Source organism: Phoxinus phoxinus (assembly GCF_949152265.1).
Source record: "Phoxinus phoxinus genome assembly, chromosome: 11".
Classification (NCBI taxonomy): Eukaryota; Metazoa; Chordata; class Actinopteri; order Cypriniformes; family Leuciscidae; genus Phoxinus; species Phoxinus phoxinus.
This window is the reverse complement of record NC_136886.1, coordinates 8,595,996-8,613,935: the sequence shown is the minus strand read 5'-3', so window position 1 is coordinate 8,613,935 and position 17,940 is coordinate 8,595,996. Positions and strand designations below refer to the sequence as shown.

Here is a 17,940-nt window from a genome sequence, read left to right as displayed (position 1 = left end):
TGTTATTGGTTTTTTCACCATACATGTAATGCAAGGAATTTATCGGCTCATACGCATACTCTATTTACTGCATATGTGTACAGTGAACCAGTGTGCTGTGTCTATATAGGTGAAATAAAGATATATAGTCCTTACAGTAGATTAAACCGTCCCATGGTCTTAACAAGCAAAGTAAGATATCAGTGCACTAACAGAGCCAGTGGTCAATAATTGAATGAGAGAGGCCCATTGTCCAATTACACGGATTATCAGTAGAGACTCCCCCTCTCGTTAACGACTAAGGCAGGGATGAGTAATTAAAAAGATTCATGTTGTTGCCACTTAATGATCCTCTCTCTTTTTCTGTGCCTCATCTGTGGTTAGCAGAGCATTTAAAAGAGGGCATTGGACCAAAATTCCCTCCGCTTTCCGAATGCCTTTGGCTACATGTGTACTTCCGGAAAGCACCCAGCACACAGGCTGCTTGCATAGGAACTGTGTGTGTTTTTGGGTTACTCCCCTGTTGAAATCCAGAATTAAAGTCTTTTGCGTGGATTTGGCGGTCTGTTCGCATACCTGAAAGCTCAGGTCAGGAAGAAATCCATTGAGCTATTGAGTGCTCAAGAAGTGTGCGCCTTCCTCTTTGCAGTGAAGAAAGGTTTTAATTAGTGCAATCTGGAATTTGAACAGAAATCAGACTTTCTCCCTGTGGGAGTCCGAATGTTCACTGGCTATAGGTGATTCAAGAGTCATTTCCTGTTGTAGACGGCAACCACAAACTGAGAACTCTGAATGATGATTAAAATTCTATCGCAAGTGTTAAATTAAGTTAATGATTTTGCAAATCTTTAATTTGCTTGTTTATGACTAATTTTGTGAATATTGCAGATATGTTTTTAAGGTGCATCTTTTCAGTAGTAGACTGGTTCTTCTCCAGTAATGGGACAAATTCACTGTTGTACCACTTTTGGTGTTTGAGGTTGTGTTGTTTACACTTGGCAGGTTTGGTTCGATTAAATAAAACTCTGGAGCGATTGCTATGTTCATTTGAATGAGTGTAAACTTTGGTGCGCACCAAACAAGCAGATCAAGACCCACCGTTGTCCGCTTCCAAACGCACTCTGGTGCGGCTCGACTGAAATATAATTGCAACATGGACCAAAGACATGTAAACAACCCAAAAATCGGATGTGATGTCAAAATGTGACCCTAAAACGGACAGAATGCTCAAGCATACATGGTTCTCGTCATAGGAGCTATGTTGACCATTACAGTCCAGTACAGGCATCGGAACCGCCGTCCATTTATAAGCTCTTCGTGAGTTTTCAGCTGGTTAAAAAAACACCATGTAAGCAAGCACATACAAGCACATTTAGCCCAACACGCAAAAAATATACATCATGAAGCATTTTTTTGTTTTGTGTCTTTGGTGTTTAAATTATTTATTCTCTTTTTTGGTATTAGGGTTACACCCTAAGTGTGTGCTTGAATACCAAAAGTGACACTGTAAAAAATTCTAACATCCCCAACTCAAAATTTTCTAGTGACTGGTCGCATCAACATTTTTCAAGTTGCCCAAGTGAAATTCTGCTAATTTAATTTTATCAATTTGCAGAATTTCACTTGGGCCAATTGAAAAATTTTGAATATTTTGAGTTGGGGAGGTTAGAATTTTTTTACAGTGAACCGTTAAGTGAATTAGTCCTGTCCATGTGCTCTTCACTAAATACAGTACAGTCCCGTATAATATACCCAGAAATAGCACTGCACCATATATAAATTTGCCATTCATAAAACATTTTATTCTTGTAAATGTGTACTTTTTAATTGGTAAAAGAATGTAAATTTGTGTTAATGTAATTAAGCACTCTGATTTAATGGCATGCCTGTGGAAAGCGGGTGGTAAAGAGAAATGTATTAAAAATATGTTTTTGTGCCTTTCTCTGTTGATCACATCGATGGAGAAGATTATAGCTTTATAACTTGTATATATACAATCAAGTTGCCATTACATTGGTTTCCCTGTAAAGTTTGTGAAATTTATATCTAGCATAAAATCTTTGGCCATGATTGAGCTGTTATCTTATTTGCAAAATTATTTTATTATTTCGATGCAAACAGAGCATTCAGAAATTCAACTAAAACCATTGTTATTGAATTCCCACAAATATGTTTTATTTCTCCCACAGCTGAAAGCTCCTGAAAACACCTGAATAGGCTAAACCGATTTGATTGATTTGACTTTATTTTTAAAACGTATTGTATGCTTCAACAGATGTTTGTAGACTAGGAGCAAAACTGTGCTCAAATATATCCGCAGTGTCTGCAATAGTTCCCCCAGCATTTGACATGGTGACTCCCTGTTCTTGTGGTCAGCCTGATGCAAACCGCATTTAGAAGCCAAATTGAAGTGATTAACTTCACCTTTCATTGTTGACTTCTACCTGCTTAAACTCAACTTTTCTGAAAACCTCGACTTCCCACTCAAAGTTGGATAGCTCGGGCCAAGGATTTTCCTTAACCTATTTTCCCGAGCCCTAGACCTCAGGGCTGAATTCATAAAAGCTCAGGCTGTCGAACAATTTGTCTTTTGACAGGAGGGACCAATGAAGCCACCAGAGGCTGGTCAACAGTGAGTGGCAGGGCCCGAGCCTGGGGCGATACCTGTGGGGCGGGTGGCTGAACGGGTATTGCAGAAGCAGCTCCGGTAAGAGAGAGAAAGGGAAGGAGAGAGCTAGAAGGGCTATGAAGGAGGGAGCAGGCCGCCATCTGGCCCCGGAGAGGGAATTGGGTGGTACGATCAAGCCGAGGGTGGTGTCAGATCAGAGCGGTCAGGGCTGGTGGTGAACAGATGTTCTGGGGTGAACACGCACACAAGCAAACGCGCTCTGGTGGGACCACGTGTGTCCATCAGTGGCTGGAGAGTGCTGCTGTTCTGACCTTGAGCAAGGAAACATGTCAAAGTCTCTCTGCTCTAAAATACAAACACACACAAACACACGGACCTCGTAGGGAATTAACCTGTTCTGTATTTACATTTATGTCAGGGAAAAGAGGCCATGACCAATATCGCGTTGCAATTTGTAGATAGTAACATCCCAAGTCGAATATTACAGAAAGATGTTTTTCAGATTAAAGGAATAGTTCACACAAAATTGAAAGTTGTCATTTTCTGATAATCATGTCTTTTGTGTGAGAATCTTGTGAGAAGTCGAACATTGACCCCTGGTTACACAGACAAGGCTTAAGCCTAGTCCCAGACTAAAATGCATGTTTAAGCGGTTTTAACTGAAAGCAACTTGCTCTGACCTATCTTAAATGATGTCAGTTCCATTGTTTTGTCTCAAGATTCACACCAGTAATGTTTTTCTTTTAAGGCATGTTTATAAAAGCTACTTAAATGCACTAATTGAACTAAGGCCTAATCCTGTCTTAATCAAAGCCCTGTTAGACCGTGCCTAAGTCTATATTACTAATTTAGTCCTTGGTGTGTTCATGTAGCGATCTGTATTTTGATTTTATTAATGAATTGTCAGATCTTTTCAATGAAATCAGTTGATTCAGTTCACAAAAAATGGTCTAAATGATTCATTCACAAATCAAACTGATAGCCAGGGCCTTCGGGGGCCCATATACTCTAGCCAAGGCCCTACTGATGAGACTCAACTTGTCATTACTTAATGATCCGATTAACAGTTCACTAGGAGGAGGATTATCAGTGAATGATGTCTTAAATTTTAAGTCACTCATGTAATGCGTTAGTTACTGTGTGAGTTAACTTGAGTTATGTTATTAATTACTTTTTCAAGTAGCGAGTAAAGTAACAAACTACTTTTATATTTACAACAAAAAATTGTAATGCTTTCCCATTTATTGACTGACACCTCTCCTGTCTCCCAAATCATGTGTGAGGTACAGAGCCGTTGTGCACTGTTTAATCTTGATGGTTATTGTTGTTCTAGACTAAATGTGAGCATGCATTTACTCATATCACTCGCACAAAAACAGATTCAGTATTCCTCAAAATGAATAAAAACATTGAAATGCAGACTCTGAATATTACGCAAAAAAATAATACAAATGTACTTTATGTATTTAATATCACTTTATTAACCAATTTCTTTTCTGTTTATTTATTTGTATTGCTGAAGAAAGGGTATTACACTTTCTTCTCCAGCGTCCTAGCACAGGAGCTGCGTCCTCTACTACAGTACAGGTGTGAATTTGCATTTCCTTCAGCCTGAAGCTTATTCACTTCACTTTTGATGTGACAGGGCCTTAACATTTGCCAAAAAATAGGACTTGCGCTGTTTGTTTGATTTTTTGGTAGTAAAAACAAACGAGCAAACTCAGCCCAGGTGATGAAAAAGTAACACAAAAGAAGCGTAATGCATTACTTTCCATAAAAAGTAAACATAATTTGTTACTTTTTTAAGGAAGTAACGCAATATTGTTACACATTAGTTCTGAAAGTAACTTTTCCTAACACTGCCTCATTCATTGGAATTTCATCATTTTTCTTTTGTGTTCCAAAGTCATATATGTTTGTAACAACATGATGGTGAGTAAGAGTGAAAAATGTTGTATTTTTGAAATATCAAATATGGCTCAAAACCAAACCCCGTTGTTTCTCTCAAAATCTGTTGTCCATGGCCTCCGGTACTGCTGGGATGGAGACTGGGATAAAATGGGCACTTTTTCATGCGTAAAAGTAGCCATTTCCTGCATCCTCATCACCTAGGAACTTGCTAATCAATAAGCATTTAATTAGTCAATTATATGCCATTAATTTAACACCCCTGAAGGTACAGTCATCGGCGTGATAATATAATGCTTTAGGAAATTTATCTATCAGAAAATGTAAAGGCATGACAATTAAGTTCTCAAGCAGGGATGTAAAAATCGACAAGTTGTCGTGTGAGGATGTGAAAGAGAGTTTGTGGAACCCAAGGACTGGCTTTTCATCTCTTCACTTGTGTGGTTTCATTATAGAGACAGAGGAAGTGCCGATAGTGAGATTCGTTTAATATCTGACATGCTAAAAGGTTATTTGTGTTGTGGAATTTTACTTAAAAATGATACATACATGATTCATGTTTTTTTTTCTTGCACTGCCAATATTTTCACTGGCCAGACCATTAAAAATGTACAAAAAAAATCGTATACCACAAACCAAAATATTACAACAGATATTAATAAAAATTCTGTATAAAGGAAAATCACATAATGTAACCATGTCACCACTGAAGATAATCGTTTGAAGAGATTATTTATTAAGAGAGTTATTTAGAGATGTGATTCTAGTTACATCCTATTTACAGTAGTGCGCCAAAAGATGAAAAAGCTTTAAGGCAGTAAGGCTTATTTATACATCCACAACAATAATCCTTGGAACGCCTCTAGGACTTAACTGTACATGACTGGCCCCCATTATGATATGCTGCCGTATGACCTTCCAATAGACAACACAATTGTTTTACAGTAAGCATATTTTAATCTTTTCTCCAACGGCATCTGTATGTGTTTTTTATACTTCTTTTATTGCTGACAGCAGTCATATTTGTAAAAATGAGTCCTCCGCTGCAAAATAATGTTTATCGTTTTATAAACTGCAGGCTTATGTTTTATTTATGCCATATGATGAGAGAAAATACAGCTTGAATTGATGTTTGCTAATAGGCTGCAAAATAAGAAGCCTCCACATAATAGTGGAGTTCACTGGCGGCCAAGAGGCTTGTAATTCCTGGTGTCAATATTTGAATTGCTGGGGGAACTATTGCAGACACTGCGAATATATCTGAGCTCAGTTTTACTCCTAGTCTATAAAAACTAACATCTGTTGAAGCATACATTACGTTTTAAAAATAACCGAACAGAGATCACCCGGTAAAGTACAGTTAACCAGATGTCGTTTTAAAAGTGGCAGATGGAACAATGAAAGGCGGATTGGAAATTAAAAAGCGCAGCTAAAGGTCAGATCAATTAAGGTGCCCGTCGCCGGCTCCCATGTGACAATTAAGATGAGTTTAAAGCGCTTTGAGCGATGGGACAGCCTGTACTGTAGCTGTTGCCGGGGCGAACTTCTTAAGGGCATAAAAATGTATGGCATGGGACCGGAGGCCCCTGGAAGTGCAGCGTATTTGCAGTGGGTCAAGGTTAATAACCCGCATAGATAAACCTGTTTCAGTGTCTCCGAGCTGAAATGGAGACCTTTGTCCATCAGTATTAAGCTACAAATAAATTAACAGTGACATTGCAAGAGGGGAAGGTTGGACTAAATTCATAAGTTTAATGTTATTTCAGTTTCTTTAGTCACTTGTCACTTAACACAGTGGTTCTCAACTGGCTTTGCTATATTAATTGATTTTATATTATATATTATACAGTATATATATATATATATATATATATATATATATACTGTATAATATAAAATCAATGAATATAGCAAAGCCAGTTGAGAACCACTGTGTTAAGTGACAAGTTAAGTGACATATATATATATATAAATAAAGAAATAAATATCAGAGGTGGAAAGTCCAGGTTCAGAAAGTAAAAGTCCTCCTCAGTATTTTGTTCCAATCACCTGGATTTGCTAATTAGCACAGTTTTTCAGCCAGGAGATAGAACTAATTAGTGAAATCAGCTGACTGAGTTCATGGGTGGAATAAACATATGGCTGGACTTTTACTTTCCACCTCTGATAAATATACACACATATGAAATTAACACTCGCCAAGCGCCACATCCGAGTAAAAATTTGCGTTGGTGAGTATATGAAACAGTGTCACCATTTGGCCGGTAACTTCTAAGTTCTAACAAGGCTTGAACATGATCACACGTTCGCTCGGGACAGTTGATGGGCCAGTGCTCCATCGTCCCGAAAGTTTATGCCTTGACAAATTAAATATTCAAACTCAAGAGGAATACGTGAAAAGGAGCTCATTTCGAATACAAGACTGAGCTTTCTTTCACGTCTTCTTGCATTTGAGCGGATTTGAGCAAAAAATAGCGAGTATCCTAGTAAACATAGTCGGTTATGTCTTAAATGAACGTAAACGCATATGTACAGTATCAGTATATTAGATCTGCGCATTCGCTCTTAAAGTGAAAGCAGCCTAATATTCCTGCTGCTGCCTGTGTTTTTAATGTTAATCAAACAACAAAGGACAAAGAAAAAATCACTCACTGCTCTTGACTGAATAACTTTTGTAACTTTAATAATGATTTATTGATAAGGATGTTTAAGTTATACAGTGAAGTCTATGTAGTGTTATTTCACATTTGCTTACTTTATTACATTTTTGTACTGTTATACCTACATCAAAAACCTGAAAGCACTGTTTATTTCATTTGTGTGTGTGCGTGTGTGTGTGTCTATATATATATATATATATAGCCTATATATATATATATATAGTTTCCACTTTCCATTCATAGTATGTCAACTCGCTTTCATAATTTGGTTGTTATTCGCTGCCATAAATTGACAAGATTATTTATTGTGCTATCCTAATTATGCACAAATGGTTGCATTTTATATTTTTACATTTTGCATAGCCTTTTCTCTGCTGTAACCTACCCTATCAGAACAGAACTGTGACCCTTTTTTTAATCGCAATCCACCAGGTGAGAGTCACTGATTTAGCAGACTCTATTATCTAACACTATTTACTGTACAATACTCTGATTATACGCACAATTATGTGCTAGGCTACAATCAATAATAAATTGATATTTGAGGTGCTTTAATGCAAAAAGAATTTCAAAAAGAAACAATAAAATACTGATTTCCCATTAGATTTGACTTTTTGTTTTAGAGTAACTCCAAAAGTAAACATTTAAATGCATCAATATGATGGTGACCACATCGTAATGGTTAGTAAAATTGGCAGATAACGTTTAAACAGTTGCATATCGTGCTGTTCTCAGGAAAAGAAGATGATACAGGGTATTACAGAGGGATCGTGCACATTGCATTTGGCAGCAGGGGAGCCACAAGAGGGCAATATTTGCATTGTTTGTCCGTCTGCTCCCCAGGTGCTCTCATTTACATCAGATGTGTGTATTTGCATGCTGGGATCAAAAACAGTTTAGTTTGTTATTGTACATCATAACATGCAAACAATATGTTCACAGTAAAGTCTGATAAGACTTTTCCGCCAGTGTCTACAGTCCACACTTGACACACAGACATGCATTTAAAGGCAACTATCTCTATTTGGCAACCGTCACCTGCAAACACTAGTCTGTTTTTCCCTTCCACAGAGTTGTTTTAAAGCTTATCTGGACCTGGTAAATTTGCAAAATAGGTTGCAGTGTTTTTTCCCCTTTCTTTGACTACATTCAACTTTTGTTCACATTTCAGTTTCTGAATGTTTATTTTTTAATTAAATTAACATGGCTTTAATCGATAGTCTTTAGATGGAAGTTAAGTACATTTAAAAGGTATTTATTCAATGTTAATGAAATATGTTAATTATGCTGCTTTCTCCATTTCTTATTGCATTTTGTAGAACATGTTGGGATAATCTTGAAGAGAAGTGGGTTTGCTTATGTATATTATATATTTGAACAGTGGTGGGCCGTCAGGGCCAGCAAGGCCTTCTCTGCTGGCCTAAACACTATGAGAATCACTAACTTGCACTTTAATATATTTTTTTTATGAATGAGTATTAAATTATTCCCAATAGTCCGTTCTCATAATTCCATAGCTTTTCTCTTGGTTGCGCTGCTTCCAGTAGTGTATATTTATTTTAGTGCTTTTATCCAATCATATTTCAGTCATCATGTGTTGCCAGGGTCAAATATATCTGCTTCGAGGCCTTCAGAATCGATAGTGCTGGCGCCTGTAGCTTAAATGAATGGCAATGAAACTGTTGCTTTAACCAATCAGATAATCGGTCAGATTTAATCAGCCAATCAGATATCGAGTTGATTGCACCGGGGCCATCTAGCAGGCACACATTAACGTAAGCATTTTCACGCCCTTTGATTGGATGGTCAGAGCGTGTACTATTTTACTGGTAGTCAGAGCTAGCTAACCGCATCTGTAGCGAACTGTGTAAACTAAAATACCTGTAGATTTAATAGTTTTTCAACCCACAAATTAATGTTTATTTCCTTCCTCGACCACCAGCAGTTTCAAACCTACCGGAAAAAAATCCCTTATTCAGCTTTATTCAGCTTACGCAGAGTCACGGAACTCTATCGATATGTCCGGGTAAAAACAGAACAGACTGTAATGTAAAGTTATGCCAGGACTGACTTTGAAGGCAAAAGTCCCGCTGATCTCAATGATATCGTTCAAAAATCTGTGTGAGAGCTTGTGTCGGCTGTAACGTTACACATCGTCATGTTTTGCGGTGTTTTTCCTGTTTAACGTTACTGCTTCTGTCGAGCAGACACTCTCAGCACTAAAGCGAATTAAAACTTATGACAGAAATACGACGGGATAGACTCGACTTTCAGCACATTAGCCTCGATGGCGATAGAAAAGGTTGCTGGGACTGAAAAGTCTTTTCGAGTCTTTTTGGGGAAATAAATTAGGATGATTTTGTGTAAAAAAAAACAGTTTTGGAGAGTATGTCCAAAAAATCATTATAATGCATTTTTTGCCCCTGTTTTTGTCCGTGCTGAATATGATTTTCTTCCTAATTTTTCTTGTAAATGTATGATCGAAACAACTTCTTTTTTTCAAACATTAATACTATAGCCATTGAAGGATAAGACAGGGATGAGGATCCGTTTCTGAATTTATAATCGGAACGCAAGAACCACTGTACACAAAAGCCGAACTCAATTGCTCGTTTCTCTCTACCTTTCGCGAACTCACCGCATTAACCCTATAACTGCCGGTGCAAAATAAAAACAGGAATTTCACAACAATTATAGAGAGTATGTGCGTGCGCTGCTACACTATTAAAAGTTATTAATTCAGGGTTGACATCACTGAAGGCCTATGTGTGAAATGCACGGCCCGCCACTGTATTTGAACAATGTTATTTTCATCATGGAACTGCAAAATTTACTATACAGTATTATGCAAAGTTGCAATCAGTCATTTTTTTTTTTTTTTTTGGTGAATTTGAGTTCTGCCACAATTTTCTCATCCAAATAAACTTATAATTGTTATTAGTCATTGCGTTTTTTTTTTTACTAAAGCTAACTTGGAATCGTTTCCACACAAACCTCACTGTAGATTGACTACTAAATTGATTATTGATATAGGCGTCTGTATTGACTTGCTGCTGCTCCATACATTCCACCAACAGATGAAAATAATAAAAACATGTTATATTTTTCCCTGAGCAGTATTTTTTTCCCTGGTTTGGTGGCCAGTGAGCTGCCGCGCATCGGAGTGATGGAATTAATTAGATAATTTGTATAATGGACCACGGCCTGGAGAGGTTCAGAAGTCCTGCTGCTTGCATTGTCCTTGAGGAACTCTCATCCAGATGTTCAAACGGATCTTAGCCTGACCTGTAACCCAGTCCTAATTATCATTTGAATGACAACATGCTCTAGATCAATAGTGTTCAGTCACAGTTTGAAGGCGGAAGATAAGAACTCACCTTGTGGAGCTGCATGGGGGAGAAAAGATGCTAATGTATTTATCTGAGAATAAATGCCAGCAGACCACTGCATTTTGTGGATAATGATGTAGTTCACTTTTATTAACTGATTCACTCAAGATATTAGTAAAAGATTACTGTAGACACTGCAAAATGCCTCGTCTTGTTCAAATATGCCAAAAGACAAGAAGATTTACTGTTTTTGTACATTGTACACAAGCTGAAAATTCAGTCTCATGTCTGTTCCAAACTTGTATGATGTTAATTTTCAATTTGGAACACAAAAGATAAATAATATAAATAACAAATTCCTTACTTTTCCTCATTCAGAGCTAACATATGGCTTCAGAATACTATAGTGCCTTTTTAATTCTCTTTACAGACATTGTCACTATCAATTGTAGTTGCATTAAAAAGAGCTATGTAAAATTCTTCAAAAATAGCTTACTGGTTAAATAATTACAGTATTTTTATTTTTGGGTGAACTGTCAGGGAGAAAAGATGCTCAAGACTTTTGAACATGGTGAGGTAAGACTATTCCGTCATTTGTCCTGGTTTAAACTTTCCTGGATTGTTTTAACTTTCGATTTGTTTTTCCTAAACCTTACCAACCCATTAATTTAGAACGGGTCATATTTAATCATGATCTCCTGATGTGTATTTGTTTGTGGTTAGTTTTGTGTGTGGCTTAGTTTCGCTGTGTGTACAGAATGCTCTCTGGAACAGCAAGTTTATACAAGGCTTTATAACTCTTCTAGTTTTATTGGGACATTAGGTAACTCTGGTAAAAAAGTGTCCATTGCTTCAAGCTTCTATTTCACTCTCTGTCTCTTTCACAGATATAAATGGTGCTCAGCTCGAGGATCTGTGGACTTCCCAGTCCATGTTTTCACTGACTTGAGAGCTGAACAATGACTCTTATAAGGATATTTTAGCATCTAAAGTCATTTAAATGTGTCATGAACTGCATTGTTTGATTATTTTATGGTTTCTGGTGTGTATATATAATGTTAGGTGTCCAAAATTTTCCAAATATAGGAATAAAAGGCATTTTTCCTAACCTAATTTTAGCCCATTTGAACGCTCTGTTTAAAGGGGCGTGTCTGCTGTGTGACTTTAGTGTAAACGTCCACTGCTGTGATTGGCTAACATCTTTACATATGAAATAAGTATTACATGTGGAACTCTCTCGAAAACTTTTAGCACGTTTTTACTATTACAACTCTCAAGATTAACTAATCGTAAAAAGGTTGATTATAGCATATTTAGATCTATAGCATTATATTTGATCGTGGCATGAAAGGTTGCAGTGATGATCATTGTAGCCGATCACATACGTGACATGTTGAGAATGCAGTGATCTCGTCATTACAACTCGATTTCGGCACTCTTTCATCATAACTAACAGTGCAAACTCTTCTATCCTCGTCATCTCACTAACACGCCAGTGGGCGGGGCCAAAGTTGCAATGATGTGGTAGGCGTCCATTTTCTTCTGCGGTCTTTCGTCACACTATTACATCATAAAGAGGCACAATACACAACGAGTCGTTCTGCAGAGGATATTCTTATTGAATGATAACCTCTTATATGTCAAAATCTCAATTCATGACCCCTTCAATGCAGCTTCTTGAGATTGCAAGCCACATGCTTTTGATGAGTTCATAGCAAGATAGTTGTAAATAATGGCTTATCGTTTAATTTTAAATGGACCTCTCTTTCTTTGTCTTTTCAGTTTAATGAATAGCTTAGCATAATGCTAACTGGTGCTGGAAACCCCCCCCCCCCCCCCCCCCCCCCCCCCCCCCCCAGCTAAAATCAGACAAAACTGGTTGTCTGGACTCAGCTGGTCTTCCAGCCTGGTCATGGCGGGTTTAGCAGGTTGGATTTAGAGGGGTTTTGGCCACTTCTTCAGATGCTCAGGCTGGTAGACCAGCTGACCAACCAGTTAAAACTAGCTAAACACCAGGTTGGCCAGACTGGCAGACCAGCTACATCCAGCTTAAACCAGTTTTTTTTTTTGCAGCAGCATTAGGGTAACCTATTGTACTTTACACAATTTTACAATTTAAAATGGTTACTCTCTGGGGTCCAAGTGATTTGGACGGTACGATTTGGGACCCTGTCAGTGGAAAACAACCAAACACTCGTCTGTTCATCTTGCCCAAGATCTCTGATGTAGAGCACTCAATATGCCCTTTATCCTGTACCCTCTGCTTTCTTTCATCGCACCGAGGGAAATTGCAATTTAGCCCAAGTGTCCCTATCCTTGAGACTCTAAATAATAAACCCAGTGTGCGTATGTGAACCCTTTGCTCATTGTTGCTGATTCCACAAAGTAGGACAGAAGGATGAGATAGAGAGAGACGCAATTAAAGGAATTGTTCTAATGAAACGCAAGCTCATTGCGACTTCTCCCTCTTGGTCATTATCTCTCAGATTAAATGATCTATATGACTGTGTGGTGCTTAAACGAGGTGAGAAGGGTGTTTATGTGTGGATGAGTGTTGGAGAGTGAGAGAAGGAGAGAGAGGGAGTAATTCAATCTATTCTATAAGTGAAGTACAGGCGGTCTCAGCCATCATTAAGCTTGCAGAATGGAGTCATTACAATTTAGATATCCATGTGAGCATAAGCAATATTAGACAGTCAGTAATATCATCTGATACTTTACAATATCATGCTATTCTTTTCTTTCCATCAGCGTTACTTCATATTATACTGGAAATCTCACAGCAGTTGATGGGTCAGTGCTTGGCTTCATTATGTTAGAATCTCTGAAGCATTTTTAGAAATGGAGCAAATATATTACAATGTCTGCTGACCCATATAACACTGATCAATATAAATACGCCATTGTGATAATGTTTTGTGCTTCGTTTAATTGCCAATGACATTTACTTACTGTAGCTATGCATATGGATTTCTTTAATTTATGTTTATTTTACGTGTAGGTGTAGATTAATATAATGAATAAACAGTATTAGCAAATATGTGTCTTCAAGACTAAATCTATAGTAATACATTGAACGGTCAGAGAGGTTAAAGCATGTAAAAGAAATGTTCTGGGTTCAAAACAAGCATATTTATGGCATGCTGTTGATTACCACAGAAAATAATTGCAAAATGTATTTCAAAATTTCTGAAGTTGTGTTAAAGCTATGGAATCTTGTTTCTGCCACTGACTAAACAATTCAAAAGATAGTTGCGACTTTTTTATCTCACACTTCTGACTCTTTTTTCATGCAATTGTCAGAATTGCAATAAATGTCAGAATTGTGAGCTGATTTTATTTTCTCTCAGAATTGGACTTTATAACTTGCAACTGTGCTTTAATATCCTGCAATTCTAACTTCTTATCTCTAGCAATTCTGAAGTTTTTCTCACAATTGCAGCTTTTTATCCTAATTGCGAGTTTATATTGTGCAGTTCTGACTTTACAACTCACAATTGTAAGTTTATAACTCGCAATTCTGAGAAAAATGTCAGTAGTAAAAGTCTAACCAATGTACTAAAATAACTCAAACTTGAATAAAAACTATATAGACTTAAGAAAAAAATTACAATACACAACGAAAATGAAAATATTCAAATAGGAATTCAAATATCTCATTGATACTAAAATAACACTGCTTTGTGCAATGCCTTTTAGATTTTTTTAGGTAAACAATATCTTTATTAAAAATTGTTTTATTATACAATGATAAATATAATCTTTATTTTAAAAATCATATTATTTTAACATCAATTTTGAGGCCATTACATCTTCAATATTAGAGATGTTCTTGGGTTTTAGCAGGCTACAATGTCAGGGCCCATGTGGAATCATAAATTATGAAAGATTATTTTTCTGCTGGGAGTCTGTGGTGTGTCTTTGACTGTAGCTATTCTCTTGAATTTGTTACGCAGTTTAGCCAAACATAGAGCATGCTGTGGCTTGCTCAGATGGGAGAGCGAACAGGGAATACAGCGACACAGTGAAGTGAAGAAAGAACTAAAACGCAATTGTATTGCAGAAAGGATTAGAACACGTCAAGTTTTCCTTGAATTGATACAAAACCAGTGAATTTTAAGTGCTTTGTGCTGAAAATAAATGTATTCTTTCTTGGTATTTGTACTATAGCATTTTTTTTTTTTTTAAGAAAGTTTAAATATTTTTTTTCTCTTGGTCAAATAATAATAATAAAAATCCAATCCAGCTCAGACATTTCTTTCACCATTTTATGAGGACCAGCAGGTGCCTCCTCCAAAAACTGTTTACATTTTTGAGAATAACACTGTGTAAAGCCAGATGTGGACATCTGAAAGTAATAATAAGAGAAAGGGAACCGTGTGTCTTTCTGTTGTTTCCTCCTCTGTTGTCAGCCTGTGTCACTTTTAAGACAACATTTTCCTTCTGAGTCTCAGTCAAGTTAGCAGCTCTGTGTGCGGCGTGAGCGCATCAGTCTATTGTCTCAGCATCTGATCCTGTGGAGAGAGCCCTACAGCCCTCTGTTACAGCTCTACTAGGCGTTAATACCACAAATGAATGCATGACCGAATATGCAAGCGAATAACTGCATGAATAACAAAATACAATTTACATAATTGCACGTAGGCTATGTGTTTTTTGCTGTTTGAAACCCTTGAATATTTGCATATGCAAGCTCTATAGAAATTATACACTCAATAGGATGGGCATATAAATATGACTCCTTTGAATTACTGGAGAGAAGGAGGGAGAATAGTAAGGAAAAATTCAAACAATAATAATGTTAATGATGTTTTTTGCCCTAAGGGTAAAGATGCCCCCCCTCCCCTGCTTTGGGAGACGGACTTCAGTCACTGTTAAAATGATCGTTGATCGCAGCAGTGGGATGTGCTTGTAAATAACACTCAGAACGTCCTGATCGAATGATGTGTGTCTCTCTTTCCTGCCGTATCTCTCTCCTTTAATTCTGCACTTAGACACACTGTATTGACACAGTCATCGATTTTGGGTTCTCACATGTGTGTTACAGTGCATATAGACTGTGCATGTTGTGCACGTACATATATCACTTCAAATCTTCTATAAGGCCTGCCGCAGTATGGCAATTTTTTTTGTCTTGGCAATGATTAAGGAAAAGTTCCCCAAAACAAAAATTCATAGTCATGTTATCAGTTCTGGGTAGTTAATGATTACATGTAATCTGGATTAAGTAATCAGATTACAAAAATGAAGTACTTGCAATTAGATTATATTACGTTTTAAAATACTTGTATCAAACTACAGTTATACTATTTTCTTGATTACATGATTACATATTATTCACACAATGGTAGTAAATCATTCAGAATATATTTATAGAATATTATTATATTCAATTCAATGTGATAAACCAGTCTAAAGTAATCAATAAGTAGCAAGTTATAATACTTAAAATGTGTTATGTAATCGATTACGTTACTAACTACAATTTTTATAATAAACATATCTGTCAAGGTCTTAATAAAATGTTGTAAATTATGAGATATTAAGTCATAATTATGAGACAAAGAGTCAAAATTATGATATACTGTCTTATAATGTTGATTCTTGTTGTAATTATACATTTTTAATCTCATAATTGACTTTTTATGTCAATTTTTACTTTATGCGCCACAATTACGGCATTTTGTCATTTTTGTGTCACACTTTATCTCAGAATAACTACTTATCTCATCATTTTGACCTCATCATTTATGTCATAATTACATTTTTTGTCATCATATAATTCTGATTTACCAAAGCATGTTTTCTTATGTGGCAGAAATGGACTTCCATAGTTAAGCTCCAAAAAACACACATGCACCATAAAACACCAAAAGTTTTCCATATATACAGTTTTTGCAAAAATAGTCTCCTGAAGCTGTAATTTAAGGCATTTTTTACTGAAAACCTTCCCCTTAGCTACAACTTTAAATCCAATAGGAAGCTGTTATACATTTTGATTTATTGTTGATGTCACAAGACATGAAATAACCAATAATGTCTGATCATGGCAGTCAGTCCTACAGTCAACTTAAAATTTGGCCAGTTCACCACATCATGCAGTCGTATAACTTCAGAAGATGTGTAATATAGTACAGGAGTCAAAATACATGTATGGTGCATATTTGGAGTTTTACAAGTGTAATGTGTAAAAGAGCTTTTGTGTTCCGCATTCGCTGGCTCAAATTGTTGAACGCATTAAAATATGGAGAGGATTTATGAAAACACAAGTGAATCGAGTTGAAAGAGTCTTACTTAGACCTTCACCTTTGTCTGAGAGTGTTATTACACCGCTATGCATGTGTGTTGTTAATGGGGGATGCTGTTTATGGTCACAGAAAGAAAGAAAAAGCTTGGACTCGCCGAGCGGCACCCCGCCAGAGCCCCGCCTCCTCTGTCCATCAGCCCCGCAGCCAATGGCCCAGCAGGGAGAGCGGACACAATTAAAGAAAGCAGGAAGAGCAGCGATATGTCACTCCATGAGAGGAGAGCATAACCACGGCCACATTTCCATGATTAATGACCTCTTCTGAAGAGGAGTCTCTGTGAATACCTCTGCTTCTATTTCTGCTTCTCGCCCCATACGCTTGTGCTTGATGTCATATAATTACAATCCATTGTTTGTTATTGTATTTTCTTGTACAAGTGTCTCCTTTGTTTAGCGGGTATTCATGTTGTCACTCTTGTCAGTGCTGGTCAAACACTTGGAGTGAAAAATTATATGAAAGGAACGAGAGTAAAAAGCTAAATTAATACTTTAAACACTCAAACATTAAAAGACTTTATGAAAGTTAATACCTGTTTATTTATCTTTTTTTGTAATATGGTTAGTAATCGCTGTGTATTGTTTTACTGAATGGAATTAACCATACAAAATGAATTGTATCATAGTCGTACACACATTTCTAAGGCCTCTAAAAATTCGAAAATGTCCCCCTTTGGGTCAGGCCTTTTTCTGTGAATCGTACAGATTTTTATAAAGTACATGTATTATTACTTTTATATTGTAAGTAATATTTTAAGATGGACTGAAACAACTTAGATTTACTTTATTATCCTTACATAAATTTTTTTTTATACAAATATAATTTTATACATCAGGCTTTTATTTTTGATGATTATGCCAATCATCATTGCATTGCATTTTTGCTGTAAAAGCTCTATCATCTTACTGAAGACATTATTCTGAGACACAATTTTTATGTGCATATGCATTTTAAGTGATCTGTTATACTGTTCTCATTGAAAAATCTCATTGATTTACATTATCAGAATCTAGAATCACAATCTATCAGAATTTCATCTTACTTTATGGTCATCTAAATATCAGTAACTGCACCAAATTGCATAATTTTGCTCAGTTTGGCCCTCCGAAAAAAAAGTGTTTTTTTCCTCC

General features: G+C 36.5%; 1 long non-coding RNA gene across 1 annotated transcript in view; it reads left to right on the top strand.

Annotated features, from left to right (window-relative positions):
• The window catches only part of LOC307006879, a 25,773-nt gene extending 7,833 nt beyond the window's left edge, over positions 1–17,940 (top strand). Inside the window, exon 3 of the long non-coding RNA XR_013799539.1 lies at positions 16,883–17,940. This is a non-coding gene — a long non-coding RNA (uncharacterized lncRNA). The remainder of the gene's footprint in view (positions 1–16,882) is intronic.